The sequence below is a fragment of the Aulostomus chinensis genome, chromosome 1, assembly GCF_037954235.1.
Source record: "Aulostomus chinensis isolate RoL2024-O1b breed Wild chromosome 1, RoL_Achi_v1.0, whole genome shotgun sequence".
Classification (NCBI taxonomy): domain Eukaryota; kingdom Metazoa; phylum Chordata; class Actinopteri; order Syngnathiformes; family Aulostomidae; genus Aulostomus; species Aulostomus chinensis.
In genome coordinates, this window is record NC_141320.1 from 41,572,593 (window position 1) to 41,580,206 (window position 7,614).

The following is a 7,614-nucleotide window of genomic DNA, read 5'->3' on the forward strand; positions in this document are numbered from 1 at the left end:
GTGTTTCAAACAACCTCAAAGTGATGCTGACAGTCATGTAGTAAGAGTTGCTAATGAACTCAAAATGATGCTGACAGTAATCTAGTGAGAGCTGCTAATAACCTCAAAATGATTCTGACAGTAATGTAGTGAGAGCTGCTAATAACGTCAAAATAATGCAACAGTAAAGTAGAAAGAGTTGCTACGAACCTCAAAATAATGCGATAGTGATGTCGGAAGAATTGCTAATGATCTCAAAATGATGCGACAGTGATGTAGTAAGAATTGCTAATGAACTCAAAATGATGCTAACAGTAATGGAGTGAAAGTTTTTAGTAATCTAAAAGTGATGCTGACAGTAATGTAGTAAAAGTTGCTACGAACCTCAAAATATTGCGACAGTGATGTCGGAAGAATTGCTAATGAACTCAAAATGATGTTAACAGTAATGTAGTGATAGTTGCTAATAAACTCAGTGATGCTTACAGTAATGTAGTCAGTGTTTCGAACAACCTCAAAGTGATGCTGACAGTCAGTTAGAAAGAGTTGCTTAAAATAATGCAACAGTAATGTCAGAAGAATTGGTAATAACCTCAAAATGATGCTGAAAGTGATGTCGGAAGAATTGCTAATGAACTTAAAATGATGCTAACTGTAATGTAGTGATAGTTGCTAATCAACTCAGTGATGCTTACAGTAATGTAGTAAGAGTTTCGAATAACCTCAAAGTGATGCTGACAGTCATGGAGTAAGAGTTGCTACGAAACTCAAAATAATGCTACTGTGATGTCGTAAGAATTGCTAATAAACTCAAAATGATACTAACAGTAATGTAGTGAAAGTTTCGAATAACCTCAAAGTGATGCTGACAGTCATGTGGTTAGAGCTGCGAGTAACCTAAAAATGATGATGACAGTGATGTCGTAAGGATTGCTATTGAACTCAAAACGATGCAAACAGTCACGTGGTGATAGATGCTAAGAAACTCAGTGATGCTGACAGTAATGTAGTAATAGTTGCTAATAACCTCAAAATGATGCGACAGTGATGTCGTAAGAATTGCTAATGAACTCAAAATGATGCGACAGTGATGTTGTAAGAATTGCTAATGAACTCAAAATGATGCGACAGTGATGTCAGAAGAATTGCAAATGAACTCAAAATGATGCTGACGGTAATCTAGTAAGAGTTGCTAAAAAACTCAAAATAATGCGAAAGTGATGTCGTAAGAATTGCTAATAAACTCAAAATAATACTGACATTATTGTAGTAATAGTTGCGACGAACCTCAAAATGATGCTACCGTGATGTTCTAAGGATTGCTAACAAACTGAAAGTGATGCTGACAGTAATGTAGTGAAAGTTTCGAATAACCTCAAAGTGATGCTGACAGTCTTTTAGTAATATTTGCTACGAACCTCAAAACGATGCTACAGTGATGTAATTAAAGTTACTAATGATCTCAAAATGATGCTGAGAGTGATGTCGTAAGATTTGCGAATAACCTCAAAAAAATGCTACAGTGATGTAGGAAGAGTTGCTAACGACCTCAAAAACAATGCTACAGGGATGTAGGAAGAGTTGCTAATAACCTCAAAATAATGCGACAGAGATGTAGTAAGAATTGCTAATGAAATCAAAATAATGCTAACAGTAATGCAGTGAAAGATTCGAATAACCTCAATGATAATAATGAACTCAAAATGATGCTGACAGTAATGTAATGAGAGTATCTACTAATTTCAAAAAGATGCGAAAGTGATGTCATGAGAGTTGCTTCTAACCTAATAAATGATGCGAAAGTGATGTGGTGAGAGTTGCTACTATCCTCAAAATGATGCTACAGTGATGTAGTGAGAGTTTCGATGAACCTCAAAATGATGCTACAGTGATGTACTGAGAGTTGCTTAAAACCTTAAAATGATGCTGACAGTCATGTAGTGAGAGTTGCTACTATCCTCCAAATGATGCTACAGTGATGTAGTGAGAGTTTCGATGAACCTCAAAATGATGCTCCAGTGATGTACTGAGAGTTGCTTAAAATCTCAAAATAATGCAACAGTGATGTGGTGAGAGTTGCTTCTGTCACGACCCGGCTCAGAAATCGTGACATCGAAGGAGGGAGACGCAGACTAAACGTGAAACACAACTAATAATTTATTATTAGTAACGCAAAATCAACACAAGGCAAACCATAACGTACAGTGGAGTGTGGTTATCAGTAGTGTCAGTGGTGAGTGCGGGTGTGTGCATGAGTGTACAGGGGGTGTATGTGTGCGGTGTGATGGATGCAGAGAACTAAACAAGACATAACTCAAGAAACACAACCATCGCTCCGACGTGGGCCAGGAGGAGTGAGCGAGAGACAACCGGCCAGGTTGATCGCCTGCTTTATAGCTGGGAGACGCCGGGCCCAGGTGCTCCCAATTAGTCAGCAGCTCCGCCCCATGAAGCTCGAACCTGAGAAGGGAAGGATGTCAAAAATAATGCAACGCCCCCATGCCCGTGACCATGGGGACGTGACACTACGAACCTCAATATGATGCTCCAGTAATGTAGTGAGAGTTGCTACTAATCTAAGAAATGATGCTCCAGTGATGAAAAAAGAATTGCTACAAACCTAAGAAATGATGCAACAGTGATTTAGTGAGAGTTGCTTAAAACCTCAAAATGATGCTACAGTGATGTAGTGAGAGTTGCTAAAAATCTCAAAATGATGCTTCAGTGATGTTGTGAGAGTTGCTAAAAACCTCAAAATGATGCTCCAGTGATGTAGTGAGAGTTGCTTCAAACCTTAAAATGATGCTGACAGTCATGAAGTGAGAGTTGCTACTTTCCTCAAAATGATGCTACAGTGATGTAGTAAGAGTTGCTAAAAATCTCAAAATGATTCTTCAGTGATATGGTGAGAGTTGCTAAAAACCTCAAAATGATGCTACAGTGATGTAGTGAGAATTGCTAAAAACCTCAAAATGATGCTGTCAGTAATGTAGTGAGAGTTGCTACGAACCTCAAAATGATGCTACAGTGATGTGGTGAGAGTTGCGAAAAACCTCAAAATGATGCTAACAGTAATGTAGTGAGAGTTGCTACGAACCTCAAAATGATGCTACAGTGATGTGGTGAGAGTTGCGAAAAACCTCAAAATGATGCTACAGTAATGTAGTGAGAGTTGCTAAAAACCTCAAAATGATGCTACAGTGATGTAGTGAGAGTTGCTACTAACCTCAAAATCATGCTCCAGTGATGCAGTAAGAGTTGCTTGAAACCTTAAAATGATGCTGACAGTCATTTAGTGAGAGTTGCTACTATCCTCCAAATGATGCTACAGTGATGTAGTGAGAGTTGCTACTATCCTCCAAATGATGCTACAGTGATGTAGTGAGAGTTGCTACTATCCTCAAAATGATGCTACAGTTATGTAGTGAGAGTTGCTTAAAATCTATGAATGATGCTACAGTTATGTGGTGAGTTGCTAAAAATCTCAAAATGATGCTTCAGTGATGTAGTGAGAGTTGCTACTTATCTCAAAATAATGCTACAGTGATGTAGTGAGAGTTGCTAAAACCCTAAAAATGATACTGACAGTAGTGTAGTGACAGTTTCTGCTTAACTCAAAATAAAGCTACAGTAATGTAGTGAGAGTTGCTACAAACCTCAAAATGATGCCAAAGTGATGTCATGAGAGCTGCTACGAACCTCAAAATGATGCTAAAGTCATTTAGTGAGAGTTGCTAAAAACGTAAAAATGATACTGACAGTAATGTAGTGTGAGTTTCTGTTAACTCAAAATAATGCTACAGTGATGTAATAAGAATTGCCACTAACCAAACAAATGATGCTACAGTGATGTAGTGAGAGTTGCGAAAAACCTCAAAATGATGCCACAATAATGTAGTGAGAGTTGCGACTAACCTCAAAATGATGCTGATAGTGATGTCATGAGAGTTGCTACGAACCTCAAAATGATGCTGAAGTGATGTAATGAGACTTGCTACTAAACTAAGAAAGGTTGCTACAGTGATGTGGTGAGAGTTCTACGAACCTCAAAATGATGCTGACAGTAATGTAGTGAGAATTGCTACGAACCTTTAAATGATTCGACAGTGGTGTAGTAAGAGTTACTACTATCCTCAAAATCATGCCAAAGTGATGTAATGAGAGTGGCTACTTACTTAAGAAATGATGCTCCAGTGATGTGGTGAGAGTTGCTAAAAACCTCAAAATGATGCTGACAGTAATGTAGTGAGAGTTTCTGCTAAACTCAAAATAAGGCTACAGTGATGTAGTGAGAGTTTCAACTATTCTCAAAATGATTCTTCAGTGATGTAGTGAGAGTTGCTTCTAACCTCAAAATGATGTTACACTGATGTGGTGAGAGTTCTACGAACCTCAAAATGATGCTCAAGTGATGTAATGACAGTTGCTACTAATTTAAAAATGATGCTAAAGTGATGTCATGAGAGTTGCTCCGAACCTAAGAAATGATGCAACAGTGATGTAGTGAGAGTTACTAGGATGCTCAAAATGATGCTGACAGTAATGTAGTGAGAGTTGCTTAAAACCTAAAAATTGATGCTAAAGTCATGGAGTGAGAGTTACTACCAACCTCAAAATGATGCAGTGATGAAGTAAGAGTTGACACTATCCTCAAATTGATGCTTACAGTAATGTAGTGAGAGTTTCTTCTTAACTGAAAATAAAGCTACAGTGATGTAGTGAGAGTTTCTTCTTAACTGAAAATAAAGCTACAGTAATGTAGTGAGAGTTTCTTCTTAACTGAAAATAAAGCTACAGTGATGTAGTGAGAGTTTCTTCTTAACTGAAAATAAAGCTACAGTGATGTAGTGAGAGTTTCTTCTCACATAAGAAATGATAATCAAGTGATGTAATGAGAGATGCTACGAACCTAAGAAATGATGCTACAGTGTTGTAGTGAGAGTTGCAACTAATGTCAAAATGATGCTAAAGTGATGTAATGAGAGTTGCTAATAACCTCAAAATGATGCTACAGTGATGTAGTAAGAGTTGCTCATGACATCAAAATGATGCTACAGTGATGTGGTGAGAGTTGATAGTAATTTCAAAATCATGCCAAAGTGATGTAATGAGAGTGGCTACTTACTTAAGAAATGATGCTACAGTGATGTGGTGAGAGTTGCTACGAACCTCAAAATGATGCTACAGTAATGTGGTGAGAGTTGCTACGAACCTCAAAATGATTCTACAGTGATGTAGTGAGAGTTGCTACGATCCTCAAAATGATGCTACAGTAATGTATTAGGTTGCTAAAAACCTCAAAATGATGCTACAGTGATGGAGTGAGAGTTGCTACGATCCTCAAAATGATGCTACAGTAATGTATTAGGTTGACTAAAAACCTCAAAGTGATGCTCCAGTGATGCAGTAAGAGTTGCTTAAAACCTTAAAATGATGCCACAGTGATGTGGTGAGAGTTGCTACTAACCTAAAAAATGATGCTACAGTCATGTAGTGAGAGTTGCTAAAAACCTCAAAATGATGCTGACAGTGATGTAATGAGAGTTGCTACTAACCTAAGAAATGATGCCACAGTGATGGGGTGAGAGTTGCTACTAATCTCAAAATGATGCTAAAGTGATGTGGTGAGAGTTGCTAAAATCCTCAAAATGATGCTACAGTTATGTAGTGAGAGTTGCCACGAACCTCAAAATGATGCACCAGTAATGTAGTGAGAGTTGCTCCGAACCTAAAAATGATGCGACAGTAATGTGGTAAGAGTTGCTAAAAATCTCAAAATGATGCTAAAGTGATGTGGTGAGAGTTGAAAAAAAAAATCAAAATGATGCTGTCAGTAATGTAGTGAGAGTTGCTGCGACCCTCAAAATGATGCTACAGTGATGTAGTGAGAGTTGCTGAAAACCTCAAAATGATGCTACAGTGATACAGTGAGAGTTGCTACTCATCGAAGAAATGATGCTGAAGTGATGTAGTGAGAGTTGCTTCAAATCTCAAAATGATGCTACAGTGATGTGGTGAGAGTTTCTTAAAATCTTAAAATGATGCGACAGTGATATGGTGAGAGTTGCTACTATCCTCCAAATGATGCTACAGTGATGTTGTGAGAGTTGCTTAAAATCTAAAAATGATGCGACAGTGATGTGGTAAGAGTTGCTAAAGACCTCAAAATGATGCTGACAGTAATGTGGTGAGAGTTGCTACGAACCTCAAAATGATGCTCCAGTGATGTTGTGAGAGTTGCTTCTATCCTCCAAATGATGCTACAGTGATGTAGTAAGAGTTGCTACGGACCTCAAAATGATGCTCCAGTGATGCAGTAAGAGTTGCTTAAAACCTCAAAATGATGCTGACAGTAATGTAGTGAGAGTTGTTAAGAACCTCAAAATGATGCTACAGTGATGTGGTGAGAGTTGCTACGAACCTCAAAATGATTCTACAGTGATGTAGAGAGAGTTGCTATGATCCTCAAAATGATGCTACAGTAATGTATTAGGTTGCTAAAAACCTCAAAATGATGCTACAGTGATGTAGTGAGAGTTGCTACGATCCTCAAAATGAGCCTACAGTAATGTATTCGGTTGACTAAAAACCTCAAAATGATGCTCCAGTGATGCAGTAAGAGTTGCTTAAAACCTTTAAAAATGATGCTGACAGTCATGTAGTGACAGTTGCTACTATCCTCCAAATGATGCTACAGTGATGTCGTGACAGTTGCTAAAAATCTCAAAATGATGTGACAGTGATGTGGTAATAGTTTCAAAAAACTCTAAATGATGCTCCAGTGATGTAGTAAGAGTTGCTACGAACCTCAAAATGATGCTGACAGTCATGAAGTGAGATTTGCTACGATCCTCAAAATGATGCTACAGTGATGTAGGAAGAGTTGCTAAAAACCTCAAAATGATGCTGCAGTGATGTAGTGAGAGTTGCTACTAATCTAAGAAATGATGCTAAAGTGATGTGTTGAGAGTTGCTTCAAATCTCAAAATGATCCTCCAGTGATGCAGTAAGAGTTGCTTAAAACCTTAAAATGATGCCACAGTGATGTGGTGAGAGTTGCTACTAACCTAAAAAAATGATGCTACAGTCATGTAGTGAGAGTTGCTAAAAACCTCAAAATGATGCTGACAGTGATGTAGTGAGAGTTGCTACTAACCTAAGAAATGATGCCACAGTAATGGGGTGAGAGTTGCTACTAATCTCAAAATGATGCTAAAGTGATGTAGTGAGAGTTGCTACTAACCTAAGAAATGATGCTACAGTCATGTAGTGAGAGTTGCTAAAAACCTCAAAATGATGCTGACAGTGATGTAGTGAGAGTTGCTACTAACCTAAGAAATGATGCCACAGTAATGGGGTGAGAGTTGCTACTAATCTCAAAATGATGCTAAAGTGATGTAGTGAGAGTTGCTACTAACCTAAGAAATGATGCTACAGTGATGTGGTGAGAGTTGCTACTAACCTCAAAATGATGGTGACAGTCATGTAGTGAGACTTGCTGCTAACCTTAAAATGATACTGACAGTGATGTCGTGAGAGTTTCTTCGAACCTCAAAATGATGCTAAAGTGATGTAATGAGAGTTGCTACAAACCTAAGAAATGATGCCACAGTGATGTAGTGATAGTTGCTAAAA